The following is a 23388-nucleotide window of genomic DNA, read 5'->3' on the forward strand; positions in this document are numbered from 1 at the left end:
GCTATATAACTTAGGATGTTATATATGAGATGTATAACAACCCTAAATCTATTATAGATATACAAATAAAAAGAGTAAGAAAGCCATAGAAAACACTATAGATGTTCATTGATCACAAGGAAAGAGAGCAAGAGAAGAAGAAATGAACAAAGAAATACAAAAGGAAAGAATAATAATTTAATAAAGGCAATAAGTAAATAGCTATCAATAATTACTTTATATAGTAATACATTCTATGAGGGCAGCATCACTCTGAAACAAACAAACAAAATAAACAGACAGATACCATGAAAAAGATAACTATAGGGGCAATTGGGTGACTCAGTTGGTTAAGCATCCGACTTCAGTTCAGGTCATGATCTAGCGGTTTGTGAACTTGAGCCCCATGTTGAGGTCTGTGCTGACAGCTTAGAGCATGGAGCCTGCTTTGGATTCTGTGTTCTCCTGTCTCTCCCCCTTCCCTGCTCATGCTGTGTTTTTCTGTCTCAGAAATAAATAAACAATAAACTTTTATTTAAAAAAGGAAAACTATAGGTCAATATCCCTCATAAACATAGTAAACATCCTCAACAAAATTGCAAACCACCTACAGTATATTAAAAAGGTCATTCATCAAGAGCAGGTGGGATTTATTTCTGAGATGCAAGGATGGCTTAATATTTGCAAATCAATCAATGCCATACACCATATCAACAAAATAAAGAATAAAAATTATAAGGCCTCATTAGATGAAGAAAAACAGCACTTAACAAGATTCAACATCCATTCATGATAAAAACATTCAACGAAGTGTTATTAGACAGAACACAATTCAACATAATAAAGGCCACATATGTAAACCCCATAGCTAACATCTTATTCAATGGTGAAAACCTGAGAGCTTTCTTGTTCAGGTCAGGGACAAGATGAGAATGTCCAGCCTGGCCATTTTTATCCAACATTGTCATGGAAGTCCTAGCCACAGAAATCAGAAAAGGAAAGGAAATAAGAAGTACCTATATTGGTAGGGAAGGATTTACATTTTCACTAATTGTCAACAACTTGATACTGGACATAGAAAATTCTGAGGACTCTACCAAAAAACTACTAGAATTGAAAAGGGAATTCACAAAAGGGACAGGATACAAAATTAATATCCAGAAATAGGCAGCATTTCTATACAGTAACAATGGGGTCACATAAAGAGAAATTTAAAAGATGAAAACAAAAATAAAATAAAAAAAAAAACAATTGCACCAAAAAGAATAAAATAGCTAGGAATGATTTTAACCTAGCTATTTCACCTAAGAGGTGAAAGACCTGTACTCTGAAAAGTATAAAACACCAGTGAAAGAAATTGAAGATGACACAAACAAATGGAAAGATATTCCATGCTCATGGATTAGAAGAAATAATATTGTATTACCTAAAGCAATCTACACATTCAATACAATCCTTGTTAAAATACCAATAGCATTGGGCCCCTGGATTTCTCAGTTGGTTGAGCATCCAACTTCAACTCAGGCCATGATCTGATGGCTCATGAGTTCGAGTACCACCTCAGGCTCACTGCTGTCAGCACAGGGCCTGTGTTGCCCCCCCCCCCCCCCCGCTTTTTGCCCTGTCCCTGTTCATGCCCTGTCTCTCTCTGTCTCAAAAATAAATAAAACATTAAAAAAAAAAAAGCATTTTCTACAAAACTAGAACAAATAATACTAAAACTTGTATGGAACCACAAAGACCCTGAATAGCCAAAATAATCCTGAGAAAGAATGAAAGTCGAGGTATCACAATTCCAGATTTCAAGATCTACTACAGAGCTGTAGTAATCTATGAGTAATGCTCTGGCACAAGAATAGACACATAGGTCAATGGAACAAAGTAGAGGCCCCAGAAATAAATCTTAATCTATGACAAAGGAGGCAAGAATATACAAGAGAGAGAAGACAGTCTTTTCAATAAATGCTTTTGGGTAAAATGTACAGCTATATGTAAAGGGCTGAAACTGGACTACATTCTAACACCATAGACAGAAATAAACTCAAAATGGATTAGAGACCTAACTGTGAGATCTGAAACCATAAAAATCCTAGAAGAGAACACAGGCAGAAATTTCTCTGATATCAGCATGGAAACATTTTTCTAGATATGTCTTCTGTGGCAAGGGAAACAAAAAATAAACCATCAGTACTACTATAAAATAAAAACATTTTGCACAGCAAAGTAAACTATTGAGAAAACAAAGGGAGACCTTGTTATTTGAGACAATATGGATGGACCTAGGGATATTATGTTACGTGAAATAAGACTGAAAGAGAAATACCATGATCCCAGTCATAAATGTAGTCTTAAAAAATGAATAAACAAAAACAATTAGAACTATAAATACAGAGAATTGCTGGTTTCCAGAAAGGAGGGGTGGAGAGTTGGGCAAAAAGGGTGAAGATGAGAGGGAGATGCAGGCTTTCATTTATGGAATGAACCTTCTCCTACATCAGAGAAGATAACTACAAATGGTATATCCTGTAAGGTATTAATATACAAAAATATATAAAGAACTTAATACAACTCAATACCAAAACCAGTCATCTGATTTAGAAATGGGCAGATGACCTGAATAGACAGTTTTTAAGAAAAACATAGATGGCCAACAGATATATAAAACGATATTAAACATCACCTATATCAGAGAAATGCAAATCAGATCCACAATGAGATATTACCTTATACTTGTTAGAATGGCTAAAATCAAGAAACAATACAAAAACTATTGATAAGGATTTGGGGAAAAAGAAACCCTCATGCACTTTTGGTGGGACTTTAAACTGGTACAGACATTATGAGAAATAATACAGAGGTTCCTCAAAAAATTAAAGTTAGAAATACCATATGATCCAATAATTCCACCACTAGATATTTACCCAGGGAAAATAAAAGCACTAACTTAAAAGATACATGCATTTCTATGTTTATTGCAGTATTACTTACAATAGCCAAGACATGAAAGCAACTTAAGTGTCCATCAGTATATGAATGGATAAAGAAAATATGGTACACACACACACACACACACACACACACACACACACTAGCATAATACACACAGCCATATAAAATGAGACCTTGTCATTTGAGACAATATGGATAGACCTAGGGATATTATGTTACGTGAAATAAGACTGAAAGAGAAATACCATGATCCCAGTCATAAATGTAATCTTAAAAAATGAATAAACAAAAACAATTAGAACTATAAATACAGAGAACTGCTGGCTTCCAGAAAAGGGAGGTGGAGAGTTGGGCAAAAAGGGTGAAGATGCAAGGGAAATGCAGGCTTTCATTTATGGAATGAATAAGCCACAGGAATAAAAAGCAGAGAACAAGGAAAACAGTCAATGATATTGTAATAGTGACATTGTAGGACAAATGTAGCTATACTTGTGGTGAACACAGCATAATGTATAAACTTGTCAAATCACTAAGTTGTACACATGAAACTAGTATAACATTGTGTCTCAACTTTACTCTAAACAAACAAACAAATAAATAGAGAAGTAAATAAATAAATAAATACAAAATTAATGAAATTGGAAATTGGGTATTTTTAAAATTAATTTTATTAAAGAGTTTTTTTTAATGTTTATTATTTTAAAAGACAGAGACAGAGCACAAGCAGAGGAGGGGCAGAGAGAGAGGGATACAGAGCTCTGTCAGCACAGAGCCTGAGACAGGGCTCAAACTCAGTAACCACAAGATCATGACCTATGCCAAAGTCAGATGCAACCGATTGAGCCAATTGATTTTAAAAGATTTCAAGAGGGGCACAAATCTGGCTTGGTTGGTAGATCATGACACTCTTGGTCTCAGGGTCATGAGCTCAAGCCTGAAGTTGGGTGTCCAGCTTACTTACAAAACAAAACAAAACAAAAAGAAGAAAAGAAAATAAAAAGAAAAAATGTATAAAATATTACAAAATAATCAAGATAATCACATTATTCTTTAAAATAATTTCTTATAAACATCAAACAGATTAATGGCACCATTATTTTCAAATAATTTAAAATAAATTCTAATCCTGTTTTACATTTAATTCACTTGGTAAATATACTGCATTAAAACTAATCGTGAAGGAAGTATTATTGTAAAAAATACTTTCTACACATATTTTATTTCTTTTGTTAAAATAGTATAGCTTTACAACAAAGAAATAACTTTAATAACTTAAGATAAGTCTATATTTCTGTAATGATAGAACCAGTCAGATTACCTCTTTTATTTTATGAAATCATACAACTCTATGTCTTTTATGCTTAAACTCATAGGACTTGATAATCTAACATTTGCTAGAGAAGAATTTTGCAGACTACTACAAAAGCATTTCATTAGCAATGGTGAAAACATCATAGTAGCTAAGATGTGTTTATAAATTACTTTCTTGAAAAATCCAATGTGCTTTTTCAGATTTAAGGTGAGCTTTTTTCTCTCATTGACTTAAAACTTTTGAATGGCATGTCTCATTTTTGAAATGTCAGTTACTTATCAGATACAGCATACTTCAATAAACTCCCTATACTCATAACAGCATTTTGTCTTAAAAAATAAATATAGTTATAGACAGAAACCTCCTTTGCAATCAATGTTCATTAGGAATAATTCACTAGTGTAATCTAGATTCTTTAATTAACCATGTGTGCGGTACTTCAATACTCTGCTGATCCATTATATAGGAGTACCCATCTTTTTCTTTTAGTCAGTTTCAGGACACAGTTTTTGAGGCTACTTTTGTCTTATTATAAAATATACTTTAAGTGGTTATCTGTGTTCTGGTGCCTGCAATTTCGATCCACTTTATGTCGGAGGCCTGCTCCCACAAGTCCAGGGGTCCCTGAAGGATGGATGGCGTCGGCAAGAGAGAGAGTGAGAGAGCCCCGAGATTCTTTCTGATCACCAGGCAGGCATCTCTGACCTGTCGGTTTTGGTGTCTTTATTTAAAGGCTCAAGAACAACATGAGATCAGAAAAAGGAATTTTTACAATGGGAAGCCTTTTGTGAATTACCTCAATCATAGTGCAGTTGAATTGTACAACTAAGGAAATAACAGGATGTTCTTAATGAAAAAATAGGATGACATATATATGTTAAGTCGTAAATAGTTAGGCTAGGAATTATTCTGTTTGGCTCTCAAGAGGATGAATGTTTTTGAACTGGTTAGTTTGTGAAAACCTATTTGATGCTAAATATGTGAACACCACGGGAGCCCGAAAGGTGTTAGCCTTTTGCTTTTGGGTTATGTGTTAGCTACTCTTTTCTATCCTCATCCCAGCCACCTGTAAGGGAGGATGTTTGCAGATGGTATGCCTTTGGGAAGGGACTGCCATACATCATCAGTTAGAAGAAGCTGTACGTGTTAAGTTTTACCCCTGTTTGTTCCTAAACTCTAAATTAGGCTCTTTGTCTTGGGGCCAGGCTCAATTGTCTTTGATATGCAAGGCCCATAGGAAGAGGCTTTTGACAATCACCCACAGAGCTCTCATCTAAAATCTCTTTTGTAAAGGCAGGAATATGCTTTTCCTTATGTGGTATCTGTGTTCGGAATATGGGTCTGATATGGAATATTGTGAGGCCTGGTCAATACCAGCAGGCTCATTTCTAATATAAGCCAGTAGTAGCAGGAGATACCAGTTTTTGTTTCTCACAGCAGGAGCTGCAAACACTGCCATTTCCTTGCTGTGACTACCATCAGAGAGGCCAGTGAGGCTCCCAGCAACTTTAGAATAATGTGTTATCAAATTATTGACAGAACAGTAAATATCTACTTCATCCTAAATCACATTCTCCTCAAACAAGCCCAATCACTGTCTTCTCAATTTTATTTCAGTTGTCATCTTAGTGTTTACTGAGAGATTGTTTGTTTGTTTGTTGTTTTTGGAGAAGGTGTTCTGTTGTCATGGTATTGATATCATTGGAACTGCTATAATCCATGTGTCTTTATTTCTAAGAGAAAAATAAATGAAATTACCAGTGAATTAAATACTTAACAACATACTAATGTCTCTTGCATGTTTTACTTTTTCTACCAAAGATTTTATCAACTTCATGTATACTATATACATTGCTAACTTTTACTATTTACTATTTATTGTCTATTTCTTTTTGCCATATGTCTGTTCTGTTCTTTCATTATAAAAGAGGAATAAGGTTATATAAGTCTTCATTTACTTTGCTTAAAGACGTATCCCAAGCATACAGATGTGTAGAAATTGAATAAATATGTGATGAATTAATGCAGGAATGCTTGCGGAAAAGGACTCTAGTCTCAGCTGATATATTCAGACTTTCATGATCTTAAATGTCATCAAAATCTATTAGTATATTTGAATATAAATTTATGCAATACTTTGGAGGAGGGATGGGGATTTCAAAGAAAAAAGTTCTTGGCATCTTTTTTCTTACATTAATTAAACAAACAGAAATATGCTCATATAAAGAGAAATTGAAATTTCATTTTATTTGCAAGTGGCATATCTGTGCTTCTCCACTGTTCTTTCTTCTTTTTTCTTTTCTTTTCTTTTTTTTTTTAAGAGCACTAAAATGCTGAGATATGTATTATTCACCAAACTCAAGACATATTCAGGGTAATCTTAAACATTTTCTCCACACTGAATAGAATGTTATACTCTCGATAGATTTTATAGTTTTCAATTTTCTTTCACAAGTCCTAAGTAATCTCCATTTCTCAAAGCCTAATGTATTTCAATGTATGCCATGTGTAACTCAATTTCTCTCTCTTCAGAATTGCTGAAGTCTACTTAAATCCCAATATCTTCGCAACTGCTAGAAATTTTTCTTCAATCTGGCTATCATTGATGCTCACAATATCAACCCTGATAGGATAATATGCTTTAGTCAAAATAGGCTGTGACACCCGCCACTGTTGTAATTCCGCTTCAATCTGTTTGTTCCCCCTTTTTATTTCTATTTTAATTGTATCAGCTATATAAAGTAGATAAAAGTTTGTAGAGAAAACCTTTTAAGTTTGTTAGTATCTAAAACTACTCTCCACCGATAGTCTTTGCTAAAGCATAACCCTTAGTTCTTATGTTTTGACTTTAATATAGGAAATAAACCAGATAAGGGAAGAATCCTGAGGTGTAAGAACAAATAGAAATTTTAGATTTTCATTGTTTTATATAAAACGAAACAATACATTTAACTCATATGTTAAGCAATTATCATTTCAAGCAGATCTTAGTATGTATTTGAATATTGAATTAGACTGAAATTAAACTTTATTTTCAAAATATAATTATTTAGGCATTAGAAAAAAAGTATCATCTCTTATTTTGCTACCTAGTCCTCTCTGCCAGATTTGAAGAACCCTTAATGAAGAGGATAAATACTTCAGGGAATATTCTAGAAAAAATTAGTAAAAGAGTTATTTACTAATTAACTTGAATTATACTTTATTTAAAATATTAAGTTCAAGGGTACCTGGGTGGCTCAGTCAATAAAGCATCTGACTTCAGCTCAGGTCACAATGTCATGGTTTATGAGTTTGAGCCCTTCATTGGGCTCTGTGCTGACAGCTCAGAGCTTGGAGCCTGCTTCAGAATCTGTCTCTCTCTCTCTCTCTCTCTCTCTCTGCCCCTCTCCCTTTTCCACTCTGTCTCTGTCTCTCTCTTTCAAAAATAAACACTACTACTACTATTACTACTATTACTACTACTAAAGACTACCTGTACCTATAAATTAGCAAGTTCTCTAGTCTTACTTTTTTCTTATTTTCATCTTTCAGATATGCTTTTGGCATTCTTTCATTTTAGCATTTCTATTTTTTTAAAAAAGTTTTGCCTCTTTCAAACAGATTACAGTTACATTTTGCTATGTGAGCTCAATTAAAAGTATCTTAAAAGAGCAATTTTTTAGTTGTGACCTACAGAAATTCATGTATATTTATATATTGATAAATTTGTTCTTCACTCAGTCATACTATTTTATAATTATGTATACTGTAGTATATGTGCTTTGTTTCTTTCCTTACCAGATGTGTATTTTTTCTCTTTTATTAAAATAAAGATATTTAAGAAGGTTTGTATTTCTGTTCCAGTGTTCCAGTTACCTCTGCAATTGTACCTTAAGACCCTAAGTTCTCTGTTTTGTGTTTAACTATTTTATCTATTTTTAAATGGTAGACTTTAAATGTCACCTATTTCCTATACAGAAACAATGAAATTAATCTTACTCCCTGTTTTTCTCTCCATTATCCTTGTTTTTTAGTTACATTATTTTGTCATAGCATACACATTTGTGCATTAGTCTTACATCCCCATCACCATCTTTTATTTAGTCTGAGATATACTAACACATAAATATTAAGTGCTCACAACAGTCCTTTTGTGAACGTTTTCCTGGTACTGTCTTGGTTGGATAAAGAGCAGTCTGCGGTAGATTTCTCAAGAAAGTCTTATGGGGACAGAATTCCTTATGCTGCCATTATAATTATTTTATTCTTGTATGTTATTTGACTTTTGCCTAAGTGCTTGCGGATTGCCTTTACTTTAAAGTCTAATATTTTCTTTCTTTCCTAGGATATATACAGTAGATGACTGTTCTAAGATAATATTTCCAAGTGACTCTTGGGTCTTTTCAATGTTAAGATTCAAGTCTTTCATATCTGGAAAGTTTTATTGGAATATAGTTTCAGATATTAGTTCTGTTTTATTGGTTAGTTTTTGCTCCCCCTCCCAGCCTTTCCCAGGGACATCAATTATACAACTGCTTTTCCTTCTTTGTCTATTTTCCTTTCCTACCTAGTTTTCAGGAATGTATAACTGTTTCTTCATCTCACTTCATTCTTTCTCTTTTATCCAATATACCTCATAAAATTTTAATTCCTCCTCAGTCACCTTATTATTTAGTTTTTATTTTGAGTTGTTTATCCCTTTCATTGTTGTCTGAGTTCAAAAGCTTTCATTTGGGGAAGTAGTTTGATTATTTCTGTTCTGAATTTAAAGTAATAATTCCCATAAGAGTGTGTTCTACACACCACAAATGCTGGCCTAAGTATACTCAGTGTAAAGTTTTACCTTACAGTGTTTTTATGGTTCATTATAGACTTTGGCAAAAAGATTTTCATCAGATACAGTATGCTAATATCCTATTCTGATTTTTTTTATAAGAAATTAGTGTATAGTTTTTTCAATTTTTTTCCATCCTGGATCTATGGTGATTTAATATATTCTTAGTTCAATATTAACTTTGAATCCATGTAACAAAATGTAGATTCATACAGGGCTTTTCTTTTTGGTAATGAAGGAAAGCATTTTGTTTCCTAAAAAAATTTGTTTTCTTTTATCTTACTGGACCCATATATTCAATATGCTTTATGGAGTTGCTGCAGTCCCTAAGTCTAATTAATGATCCAATACTTTTCTTTCTTTCTTCTTTTTAGCTTTATAATTTTCCATAATTTTATCACTTCTTAATTCATCTGATTCTTTCATCCTTGTGGGAATTACATCCAGTCAGTTTTGCATCTCTGGTTATAGAACTTTTAATTTTGGCCTAGCTTTAGGCCTTTTATCTCTGTGGTAAGGAGTTTTCTGGTAACTTCAATGCTTTTCACAAGCCCAGCTAGTATCCTTATGATTATTGTTTTAAATTGTAGATCAAGTATATTACTTATATCTGTTTTGATTAGATCTCTGGCCTTTTCTTGTTCTTTCTTTTGTTTTGGGATGAATTTGTCCATCTTGGATTTTGTCTAGGTCTCTGTCTCTTCTGTGTTAGGAAAGGCTGTTATGTTTCCTGTTCCTAACAGTAATACTTTTATTTAGAAGAGGTCATAAACTGTCTAAGGCATGGTGCTTCAGGAAGGTTTCTTGTGTATGCTGTGTGAGCTCTGCTACTATGTTTTGGCTGCTCTTACCCTCAGGTCAGTCCTTTGCAGAGTTTCTCCTTGCCTACAGTGGAGAATGTTTTGACCTTGTCCAGTGAGTGGTGAGGTTTAATTAGGTGTGCTCTCGTCTGCTTGTTAAAAGAGGCCTGATCCTATTTCCACTAGGACTGGAGCTTCGCAATACTCTACGGTAAGTAGATGTGGTGTGTTCAGGTGGTTTGTGCTAGTCTTTTGGGACTAATAAGGGTAATAATTGATAAGGAGCCTCTTGCTCTGGTTTTCAGGCACTCTTGCTCTAGTAAAGAAGCCCCTACGGAACACAGAATGGCAGGACTTGGTTTAGGCAGCTCAGGCCTCCACTGTGGGTGCCTTGCTGCTCACTAAAGTCAGTTGGTGCTGATAGATGGGGAAGAAAAATGGCACCTGCCCTCTCCTTCCTCCCCGGAGAAGGCAGTTTTCACCCATTGCTGTCCTGGAAGCGCTCACAGAAGAGAGAACAATCTTCTCCCATATGTCCCAGACATCCCAGAGAACCTGCCTTCACTCTTTGTCCAAACCATCTGCTCAGACAGCAGTGTAGTGTACATGTGTTTTATCTCAGACTGGTCAAGTGAGTTTCAAAACTGCAAACAGATTGTTCATTGGGATTTGATGTTTCCTCTTTATTATTTAGGTTATTTTGAGTTTGGACAGTCTTCATCTTCAGGTTATGAGGAGACAGTAATTTTTACAGTTTTATTCCCTCTTCTTATTTTCCAATGTTTGAAGGAAATAATAAAAGATTATTATTTTTTTCTTCTGTGTAAATGTGGAAATGGAATGTTTATATGTACTATTAATAGGAAAGCTATATTCTTTGAAAATAAACAAGTAATTAGAGTTGATGTGTAACTTCTTTTATTCAAGGAAATGGTATTATTATTAATAGACTTCCATATATAAATGTGGAAATTGGAGTTCCACATATACCTTAGGAATAATGACAAATTTTGAGTAGTGGAACAATAATAAAAATATTTGATGCATTATCATAATATTTAGGTTGACTATCTTCATGGTGATGAAATTTCTCAAAATGAAATTCTTGCTACTTCAAGGCCTCTGGATTTTCTGGGCTCTAAGAAATACTTGATCATTTAACATAGCATGATTTCTCCAAGTGTTTCTTTTTTTTTTAAATCTTAGTTTACATGTGAAGGCTACCTGTTTTTTTGTGATTTTGTTTGTTTATTTGTCTTTTTATTTTAAAATATGACAGTTTCATTAGTGTGCAAATTAAAACATTACAAATTAAATTACACATAATTACAAAATGATTATTAATTAAATTATTACTTACAATTCATAAATAGAAGAGAAAAAATACCTCATTATATACATATATGGTTAGTTAATAAAAACTTGATGGCTGATTGGGGAAATAATAAAGGGATATTTTTCTCTTCTATCATAGAAGCAAGAAAGGGAAATATGTTGTAAAATATGCAGGCAAGGAAATAAGGGTTAAATGAAAAATATTAAAAATATTTTGAAGGTCTTAATAATGAAAATTATACTCTTGAATTATATTAATATAATTAATTACATGCAAAATGTACACAACACTATAACAAGCGTTTAATTCTCAAGAATACCTTTATAAATTATAGAATAATTATAATCCTGTATAAATGAACAGACAGCCAAAGGGGGGGGTAAGGGAATTTCCCCCACTTTACAAAACTAAAAAAATTATGGAGCCAGATTTTTAAAACCAAAACTCATGTTATAAAGAACCTTCAATTTCTAATTCTCTATGTCTTCAGTTTACCAAAACATTTTATCTAGAATCTAAATTGGAGAGCATTGTGTTTGGGTTACTTGACATTTAGAAAGATGAACACTTTTCTGGACAATACTCTTAATGCTTACTGTTTAGAGAACAAATAAAATATAATTTTTTGTTTAACATAAACTAATTTCAGTTAAAACAGATATTATTCTTCAAAACCATGCATTAATATAATACAATGAAAGTCAAATTTATAAAAACCTTCTGTTTTTAAATGCATATTTCAGAATAATAAGTCTGTTCATATCCCCATGAAGGGGTTTTTCTTCATTTTCACTTCACTATAAGTGGGCATTTATTTATCTTTACCATTTGTTTTTCTTCTTTGTAATTTAATGACCATGAAGAAATAAGTATGAAGGTAACTTTAATAAGAAAAATATATCAGAGCATACACAATTATCTAAGATTTCTACATAAGAATGAATTCTGAATTTATTTTCTTTAAAAATCAATTATTGTGTGGACTTCATAAAAATAATAGTATTTAGCATATATTAATAAAAGCCTCATGTAGCAAAATATAGTAATGATCTTCATTCCAAATATTTCTTATGAATTTGCAGAGTTGTCTTCTTCAATTTACATCATTCTAAATATTTCCTGTCACTATTGTAAATGTAGATTCAAAATTTAACAAGAAGAAATATCTGTTTACTAATGTACACTATTTAAATCCAAAACCATCTGTATATTGTACACTATATACAAGGCACTATCCCTATTGAATGTTCAATATCTGTTTCAAGTTATTAAATGGTGGGTGTATTCATGTGTTTGTGAGAGGGAGGGAGACAGAGACATAGAGACAGAGAGAGAGAGAGACAGAGAGTTTGTATGTGTGTGCTTGTGTGTATATGTATCATTTGACGTTGCCATACTAAGTATTCGCAACTGTACTCTACCAGCTATGATTTGGCTCACACTGTGGAGTCAATTGATGTTTTACAGTTCAATTCACAGATTGTAGAAAGTGCAGCAACTATGATATAAAATAAATCTCATAAATGTAATCTGTGAATTTAGATTTTATGGCATATATATGAAGAGGAAGTATATTTATAAGCAAAATAGGCATTGCATCCCAGTTTTCAAGTTTGACACAGCAATTTCCTCCTTGCTAACTTTAATACATTTTCAGAAGATCTCATACTACCAAATACATTTTTTAAATACTCAATAAAATTATAATTTGTCCCACCATTTTGCTAGATATAATATTGTGACTTGTTAAAAAGTTTGTGGAGATTAGTAGAAGCTTCTATCATGGAACATAAAGTCACATGTATAACTTGCTAAACAAAATCAATGAGAGGATGCAAGTTTATTTAAGAAGCATAGATTATGGGGTTGTTTTACTTTAAAAAATGACAGATGTGAAAATTTTGATATGGAAAAGAAAATCCAGCATTTAGTTATTTTAGTCCTTTGTAAAGGGGAAAGACATGGTATAAAGCTTAACAACACACAATAAGACTACAACTTCTGGCCAAATAAGCACAGGTGTAGTACTTGGGCACAGTCCATTAATGTATAAAATTGGGTACTCTGCCAAGATATTATACTCCAGTGATTTCAATAAATTTTCCTACTAAGTTCCTAAGCCTATTTCACCATTCTATTGCTTTATTTTAAAATGTTAACATTATAACTTTCAACTTTCCAAAAGTTAACTTCCAAAGGTTTTCTATAAGTTAATATTGCACTCATATATATAACCATGCTCTCATAAGTGAACAATATAAAAATATAGTACAATGTATTAAAATATTAATGTTTTACTTAATTTGTTGGTTACATATAACTGTAATAAACAGATATAAAAGATATAGGCATGTTGGTAGGTAGGTAGATAGATATATACAAAATGCATCATACAAGGCCAAACCATTATATTAAATGTTCATATATTTAAAATCCTTTAATCCTCTTAAAAACCTTTTAAGGTAAGTGCTATTGTAGCTAACTGAATAACACGACCCTGGCCCTCCCGAAGACAGTCACATTATAATCCTCAGAACCTGTGATTCTGTTACTTTACATGGCAAAAAGGATTTTGCAGATATAATGAAGTTAAGGATCTTGTGATGGGGTGATTATTTAGGTGGTACAAATGTAATCACAAGGTTATTTAATGAGAAGGGCAAGACAGTGATAGTCAGACAAATAGATATGATGACAAGAGTAGAAGGAGATTTTAAAATGGGGAAAGGGGCCATAAGATAAGGAATACAAGTGGTTTCTAGAAGCTGAAGGGAATTCTCCCACAGAATCTCTAGAAGAACACTGCCAACACTTTGAGTTTGACTTCTAATCTCCAGAACTGTAAGATAGTATGTCTGTGTCTTAATCTAATAAAATTTATGGTAATTGGTTAGAGTAGCAATGGGAAATTAACTTATTTTCTATTTAAACTTATTTTTATGAAAGACTAATGAAGTTATATAACTCACACAAGGTATCGCAACTAATACACAGTAAACAGAATTAGAACCTGTGTCTGACATTTCTAGCCAGACTTTTACATGGAGTCCTGATTTTTTAGAAGTATTAACATTTGTTTTTTAAAAGCTAGATTTAGAACATACTAAAAAGAAAAAAAAAGTTTAATAGAAAAGAGCATACTTCATTAGTTGCAACTTATCATATAGCAAAAAGAACTATGACTATTGAACATCTACTATATGTCTTCTGCTCTGCTAGTTGCTTGGAAAATAACAGACTAAATGGATGACATGACTTACCTGATGATGACCATATGTCTCTCTTGAATATTTACCATTCCCCTCAGGCAATATGAGAGGGAAGGAAAAGTTATAACAGAAAAAAGAACTAATAAACACAACTACCCTAAGTCAAAGTGTCTTTTGCAGGAGGCCTAGTTTTCTGAAAAAAAAAAAGAAAAAGAAAAGATAATGGTAGATGCATAATCGTAATGAACTGGCACATCATTTCAGGTTTATTTAAATATTCTTGAGCTAAGAAACCAAAATTAGTTGATTTTCTTCTGCATAATATCAAACTAGAGTGTTTTCACTATCTGCATAATGTGTAAATAGATAACTATTTTCTTTGGATAAATAAATTTATTGGAATTATACTTCCAACATATGTAAAAGGAGGAAAATTTATTTCATAAATTATGTCAGTCTACAGATCATCTAGTCCTTTAATTTATTTTATCTAGTTATCAAATAAGTGGAAGAATAAAATATATGGGTTTCATTTATGTGGTTTGATACATACTGCGAATCTATAAACATTTATATAGAAATGCTACACACATATGTTAAAGGAATTTTTAACCTTCAAGATTTAACCTACAGAAGGAAAAAAGACAGGAGAGATATTTCTTTCATTAAAATGCTTTTTTAGAAAATACTTTTGTTGATGGTTCTCTGCTCATTGTTTTAATTTGCAGATCCCTTATATGTATGATGAAGATCTTTTCATATGTTTATCACCTGTATATTTTCATTGGTGAGTTTTCGTGACCATTTTTTAATGTAATTGTTTAGTTTCTTACCATTGAGTTTTAACAGTTTCTTTTTTCAAGTTTATTTGGAGAGAGTGAGAGACAGAGCATAGCTGAGGAGAGACAGGGAGAGAGAGAGAGAGAAAGAGAGACAGAGAGAGAGAATTCCAAGCAGGCCACACTTAGCGTGGATCGGGGGCCCAATGTGGGGCTTGCTTTCATGACTAGGAGATCATGACCAGAGCCTATATCAAGAGTCAGATGCTTAACTGCTTAACTGACAGACCCACCCAGGAACCCTGAGTTTTAATAGTTTTTGCATATATTGGATAATAGTTCTTTATCAGTTATGTGTTTTGCAAATATTTCTTCTAGTCTATGGCTTGTCTTTTGACACAGTCTTTTGCAGAGTGGAAGTTTTTAATTTTAAAGAAGTCCAGTTTATCAATTCTTTCTTTTGCAGATCATGTCTTTGATATTGTGTCTAAAAAGGCATATGCATGCCCAAGGTCATCTAGATTTTGTTCTATGTTGTTTTCTAGGAGTTTTATAGGTTTGTGGTTTTTTTTTTTTATTCAGCCTTATGATCGTTTAGAGATAATTTTTGTAAATAGTGTAAGGTTATATCTAGATTTACTTTTTTTGCATGCATGTCCTATGGTAGCACAATGTAGTGAAAAGACGACCTCTATTCCTTCACTCCTTTGTCAAAGATCATAAACTATGTTTATATGGGTTTATTTCTGGGCCCTATTCTGTTCCATTGGTATGTCTCTATATTCTTTTGACAATACCATAATGTCTTGATTACTGTAGATTTACAGATGCTATCGGGAAGATGAATAGGTCATTAGGATAGAGCTCTCATTAATGGGAATAGTGCCTTATAAAAGAGGCAAGATGGTCTTCTGTTGTGTCCCAAGTTACACATATGAGTGAAAACAGGATTTCTGTCTTTCTCTGACTGAGTTATTTCCCTTAGCATAATACCCTCCAGTTCTATGCACATTGTTGCAGGATTTCATTCTTTCTCATTACCAAATAGTATTATATCGTATATATAAAGCATGGGGGGGGGGAAGGAAGGAGGAAAATAGTTTAAACAGAGATGGAAGCAAACTCTAAGAGACTCTTAAATACAGAGAACAAACTGATGGTTGAGAGAGGAGGTGGAGGGGAAAATGGGTATTAACTATTGAGGAGGGCATTTGTTGGGATGAACACTGGGTGTTGTATGTAAGCGATGAATCATAGGAATATACCTCCAAAACCAAGAACACGCTGTATCCACTGTATGTTAGCTAATTAACAATAAATTATATTTAAAAATAAATAAAATTTAAAAAATAATATACAAATGAATAAATAAATAAATAGGCCAGAGAGAACTCTCTATAGTCCTTTTCACCATGTGAACATACAGCAAAAAGTTCACAGTCTGGAAATCAGAAGAGGGCCTTCACCAGAAGAACCTGGTCATGCTGACACCCTAATCTTAGACTTCCAGCCTCCAGAAATGTGAGGAGAAATTTCTGTTTATATACAAAATATCCAGTATGTGGTATTTTGTTACAACAGCTCAAATTGGCTAAGATAGGGATATAATAAATTATCTTCTTTGTAAATATATTATAATAATGTGTATCTAGTTTAGCTTCTTAGGTACACAACTGCCTACAAAGAACACATTTTTTTCCTTAATCTATGTTGTAAAGTATGTAAAGGTCCTGATCAGCTCTGCATGAACTGGGCTAGGTACATCTGTATAAATCTAAGATTTGGTTAGTAGGACTGTTTGGCTCTTGTACTAAGCTACATCCTTCAGTTTGCTTTAACTGGTAATAAAGGTAGTAATTTCATTATTTATATTTACTCTGTTTTAAATTGATCTGAGCAGGTATCACCATATGTGTCTAATAGGTACTGTAACTGGACAACACATGTTGTAAGCCTCCTGTATCCCGTATAGTTTACATGGTGAGGTGTGAAAGTGAGTCTCCTTGTCTGTTTTATTATCTCAAAGAAGAAAGCTTTCAATAATTCGTGTTTGTTCTATGTTTTTAACAGGTACCATTTATCTGATTAACATAATTCCCTATAGTTCTTACTTATTTAGGGCAGGGCCAGCGAACATGGCCAGTTTTCATAAATAAAATTGTGCTGGAACATAACTGTGACTATTTGCCTATTTTCTCAGCTATTTTATTCTATAATCTCTGTATTGAGTAGTTGTGACTGAAACTGTGTGGCCTACAAAATAAAAATATCTATATATTGACCCTCAAGAAAAAATATTTGTTGCTTCTCAATGTAGAGCTTGTATTATACATAAATGTTGAATTTTGTCAAATTATTTATACATCTAGGATTAATCTGGGAATTTGTTGATTTCATTTAATTCTCCAAATTTACTGGCAACAGAGTTGTTCATAAGATCTTCTTATAACTTTATTTTTAGTAGGACTTGTAGCGATACTTTTTAAAAAAAATATTGACAGTGTGGATTTTCTCTATTCTCTCTCTCCCTCTCTCTCTGTCTTATTTTCTTTCCAAATCAGTTCTGCTTATGTCTTTATCAAAGGTATTAGTGTTTTCAAAAAACCAAGACTGATTTTCTTCATTGCATTTATTGTATTTCATTCATTGCTGTCTTAACATGTATTTTTGCTATTTTCTCAGACTTTTTGGCCCTAAAACGTCTTTATTATGCCCTCAATTTGAATTATAGTCTCACCAGGTATGTTTTTTCTTTTCCAGTTCCTGCCTTTGCCTTCCCAATTCTTTGCTCTCTTGGTAGTTCTCTGATATTTCTAAGATGCTTTCCCTGTAATAATCCTGCCTGAATTGTGCTTCTTATATATGTGACTTGATGTTTTAATTGATTTGGGAAATGTTTACTTACCATCTTTTCATATATTGCTTTTGTATCTTTTTGCATCCTTTCTCTTCTAGATGTCTAATAAAATTATGTGAGATATTTTAGAGTGAAATAATATTCCATTGTAGAAAGTGTCCCATCTGTAACCTGGTGCTTTCCCTCTATATAAAATATTCTAGTAATTTATTTTTAGTTTACTAATCTTCTCCTCTTCCATATCTAACATGCTGTTAATCCCATCATTTGAATTCTCCATTTGTTACTGTATTTTTCAGTTCTAACATTTTTATTTGATTTTTTTTAAATTCTACACTTTCTCTTAAAATTCTCTGTGTTGTTTTCAATTTACCGATAACACCAACATATGAATCACTTATGGGATTTTTGTCCTTCCCCTAGCCCCTTATTTCTCAAATTAGGGAATTTGGTCCTGTTTTCCATTATTCTAAGTAATTTTTGATTAAATGCTTGATATATTATATTATATATACTTGAAAAATTATAAGAATAATTTGAGGATTCTACAAGGAAGACTTACTTTTGTTGCTAGATGGCAATTAGGACAGTTATTGGGTATTTAGAAGGCCAGGCTATGGTAGTGAGTTTATAGGAAGACTCCGGTAAATCTAAGTTATGACAGGACATCACTAGATAGTGTGACGTCTCTTGTTCTCTAACACCTTCCTGGTTAGTGTTATCTAACACCTGTCCAGTGGTGAAACTGCTAGTATTAGACTGATAAGGAGCACCCAGTATTCATCTCAACAAGTGCCTTCCTCAACGTCCATCACCCACTTTCCCATTCTTAAAACACAATTTCACAAAATATCAAAACTAGGAGTACAGCCTACTGAAACCTGCTAAGGCCTTCCTATTTTCTTTTATTGAGAAATGAGGTATCAATCTAATTGGAAGCGTTTGCAAATAGTCTATTCTTCTTTTGTCTTCGTTTTTAAGAGGTTCTCTTTGGTTTTTGTGTTACTTATTTTCATGATTACATGTACATCATTTTTTTTTTTTTAGTCTTCTTAGAACTGAGTTTTTTTCTTCAGTAATACTAGAAAAATATCTCAATTAATAATGCTTAGGCTATTTTCTCTTTCATAAATTTCCATGACATCCCTCTGAAATCTAAAAAAAAAATGAAAGTTATATCTTTTTATTCTGATTGTTTAATGTCTTACTCTTTCACATTTACTATGTCTTTGTTTATCTGAATTGATTTCTGGTGAATTAATTCATATCTAATATATAACTGACCAGGTAGCTCTTCAGTTTGGTCTAATGTGTGGTTTAACTCATTCACTGAATTTTTAATTGTATTAATTTTTATGTTGTCAAATTTCTAACCTTTAAAAACTTCTTAGTCATTTTTATCAACCTCTTTATATTTCTCATATATACAATTTTGTTATTTGTTTCTTATAACAAATGATATAGCACTTTTGTTATCATAATTCTAATATTGGAAATATTTTTAGCTTTTTCTCTGCTCACAATTGTTTATTTGGCTTAGTCTCATGATGCTTCCTTCTTTGTGTTGTTATGACTTTTCACTGAATTATTAATTTATGGAAGTGTTTATAGCTGAGTTGAAATTTTAACACTCCAAAAGTGTTTACCTTTGTGGCTGCCAGACAAATGGAAACAGAAACTAGCCTAGATCATGGTAAATTAAAATTGTCTATGCGAATTCCCCATCCTACCACCTTGTATGAGGGCCAGCTTATGATCACGGATTCTTAATGCAGAATTATCCCCCTCAAGCCCATATAAGGTAAAAGTAAGCAAGTTGCTTGCTAATGCCTTCTTTTCGCCTATAAAATTAAGGCATATCTTTTTTGGAGTTTCTGCTTTAAACTGGGATGTGCTATGGGCCTTCTTTCTGACCTAGATACCAGACTTTTTATCACATGTCACCTATGAATCTGCTACTTCTTTATGATGAAGATTCATAGATGGAGTCAGGGTAAAATAGGCATTTACATTTCATCAATTCCCAAGCCTTCCACTTTCATTTCATTTTGGCCTCTTATTTTCTGAGTGTATCAGTGATTAAAAAAATGTTTAGATTCATATTGCATTAAATTTTAATTAACAGATTTGTTCTAAGCATCCAGTGTACCATATAATGTGAAATAAAAAATCACATTCTTTTCTTTTTTATTCAAAAAAATTTTAAATGTTTTTTATTTATTTCTGAGAGAGAGACAGAGAGACAGAGAGACAGAGAGAGAGACAGCGTGAGCAGGGGAGGGTCAGAGAGAGAGGGAGATAAAGAATCTGAAGCAGGCTCCAGGCTCTGAGCTAGCCATCAGCACAGAGCCTGATGCCGGGCTCAAACCCACAAACCGTGTGATCATGACCTGAGCTGAAGTCGGACACATAACCGACTGAGCCACCCAGGCGACTTAATCATATTCTTTTCAAACCCTCCTGTTTTATAGCTCAAATGGGTATAAAAATAAGTGTAAAATTCATGTATGTATTCATATACATATATATGTACATGCATACACACATATTCACAACTTATTTTAATTAAGTCATATGGAGGAGTAATTATAATAATATATTATTTTTCATTACAATTTATAGATGTATATCAAAACTAAATACATAGGAATATGAATGATGAAAAATACTTCAGGGAAAACAAGTATTTGATTGCTATTTCAACATTTCAAAGGATCTAGCATGTCCAACACGCTATTAGAGGTATAAACACCTTATTCAAAACATAAAGCACAAGCTGTTTTGTACTATGCTGAATATTTATTAAATCTTGAATCAAATAGTCTTTACTCTGTGTATCAATAGAATGAAACTCAATATGTTTTTATAATACCCAATAGACTTCCTTATATGGAAAAGTTTATGTCCTCATAACCATATAACTACAAAAGAAAAGTAAATTATACCCAACAGAAAGCTCATGAAAGAAGTGATTATTTTGATACAAGTGTGTCCACATGGAATAGAGATGAATATCTAGACCAATAACTATAGAAACTATTCATTCTATTATGCAAATATTAAATGTGAACAGCTGGTAGAGTGATGAAATTGCCATGCTTGATAGTTAATAGTCAAGTTGTTATATAAACACCTTTCTTAATGTGGGAAAGTAATTTCCTTAAATCAAATGCTTCACTCAACCTTCATAAGACTGTGTCATGTTTTTACAAGCAAAAAGATTATTGTTTTCCTCCATTCCCTATTTAGACCAAAAGATAATTAAACCTGCTCCCATAAATATTTAAAAACAATTTTTCTAGTCATTGTGAAAAGCATGGCATTATACCAATAGTTAGAAAATATAACATTGATAATATAACAGACTTATAAAATATTTTTTTTAATTTTAGAGGCACAAAACAACATTAATGAAATTAAAAATATGACACTTGATAGAGATTTGTAAAAAGGGAAAAAAGGGTAATTGTCATTTGTTGATTGCCTATAGGGTGCTAGGTTTTGTGGAAGAGATTTTAAATACATGATCTAATTGGACCCTTTCAATAGCACTGGAAGTAGATATTGTTATCTTTATGTTATATATGAAGAAAGTCAGCCTCAAAATACAAATGGCCTGAGTAAAGATATACAGCCATAGAATGCCATGCACAAGTTGCCAGCTGTAATCTGTCAACAAAGTCTTCAGTCCTGATTGTTTCATCAAATGAATGATGAATTTGTTTTCCAACAGCATGAGAAAAAGTTACTATAAAAGTGTAATTTTAAGACATATAACTTTTATTTTAAGGTGATTACAGAAATAGTCATATAAATAAGTGATGTATTCGAATAAAATAGAGACATTAAGCCATTTAATATTCAGTAAATAGATCACAATTTGACTCTTGCCATGTGCTAAAAATAGTAATTCTTATATACATGTGTACTTAACAGTTGCAGTGCTGATGTTAAGATTAATGATATTCTTGGTGACATTCTCATCCAATATGAGTAAAAACCAAAATTGGCTTCAATAAATGCATTTTGATTTAAATGGAAAAGCGAAAACCTGAGAATGCAGATTCAAGGTGGTGAAATACACACTGTTTTTCCTCCATATTTTGGTAAATAACAATGAAGAATTTGAGAAGGCAAAATTAAGAGGAAAAAAAGAGGCAAGAGGAGCTAGATGGAGTGGGGAAGGTACAACGGGGATAGAAGAGATTAGAGAAGGAGCAGAGCCCAGCTAATATAAGTCACTTAGATCAACATAAAGCCTTTCAGTTTTATTCTGAAAAAAAGACAGAAGTCCAAAAGTGGAATTCAATCAAATCAGTGACAAATCCTGTCTTCTTTTCAAAGGAACACTCTGAATATTGTAGCATGAATAGAGTGTGAGCATAAACAGCAGAAAAATGGCAGCAAGAACATTTAGAAAGCTTTTATAATAATTAGGCTTCAGAGAAATTAATAGATGTGGAGTTAATCTATATCAGAAATGGGTGGATTCTGAACACATTTTGAAATAGAGTTAACAGGATTTGTTGATGGATTCCATGTGTGAGTAAAAAAAAAGTGTATCAAAGATGACTTCAAATATTTTGGTCTGAGCAAACTGGTGATAATTTTATAAAAAAGTGATCAATTAGAAAATAGAAAAGAATTAGATTTCTCAAATAGTATATGTATTAGTTATATTAGTCATATATAGTCATATTTACATATTTTTCATATAGTCAGAGTCTAGTAAAAAAGCAAAGTAAAAATTGGCATGATCTTGAAAAAACTGATATTTTTGACCTAACAGGTACAAAATATCTTATTTGACAAGAATAATAATATAATACTAGTCAATTATTTGACAAATAGATATATAATACATCTTTACATACATGTGCATACAAATGTAAATTATATATGCCACTTATTGACGTATAGATAGAACACTGAAGGATTACTTATGGTTGTAGAAAATAATTTGTATTTTGCTCAATTTATTGTATTCAAAATCATGCATCATGTTAACTTTAACAAGAAATAAAATTACAGGGACAGAGTTTAAGAAGTTTCAGAGAGTATGATGTGAAAACAAATTGATCAAAAGCCTAAACAAAAGTGAAAACCATAAGATATGAAGCTGAAAACAAGGAATAAAAAATTAGATAAATTGGACTCAATCAAAATTAAAAACTTTTATATCTCAACAGAGATGATCAAGAAAGTGAAAAAAACAGTCCACAGACTCTTACAACTCAACAATGAAAATCTGAATAACCCAACTGATAGTTAAATTATTTGAATAGGTATTCCTCCAAAAAAATACACACATAACCAATAAGCACATGAAAATACACTCAATATCATTAGTC

The sequence above is a fragment of the Hyaena hyaena genome, unplaced genomic scaffold (genome assembly GCF_003009895.1).
Source record: "Hyaena hyaena isolate Hyena2069 unplaced genomic scaffold, ASM300989v1 scaffold_540, whole genome shotgun sequence".
NCBI lineage: Eukaryota > Metazoa > Chordata > Mammalia > Carnivora > Hyaenidae > Hyaena > Hyaena hyaena.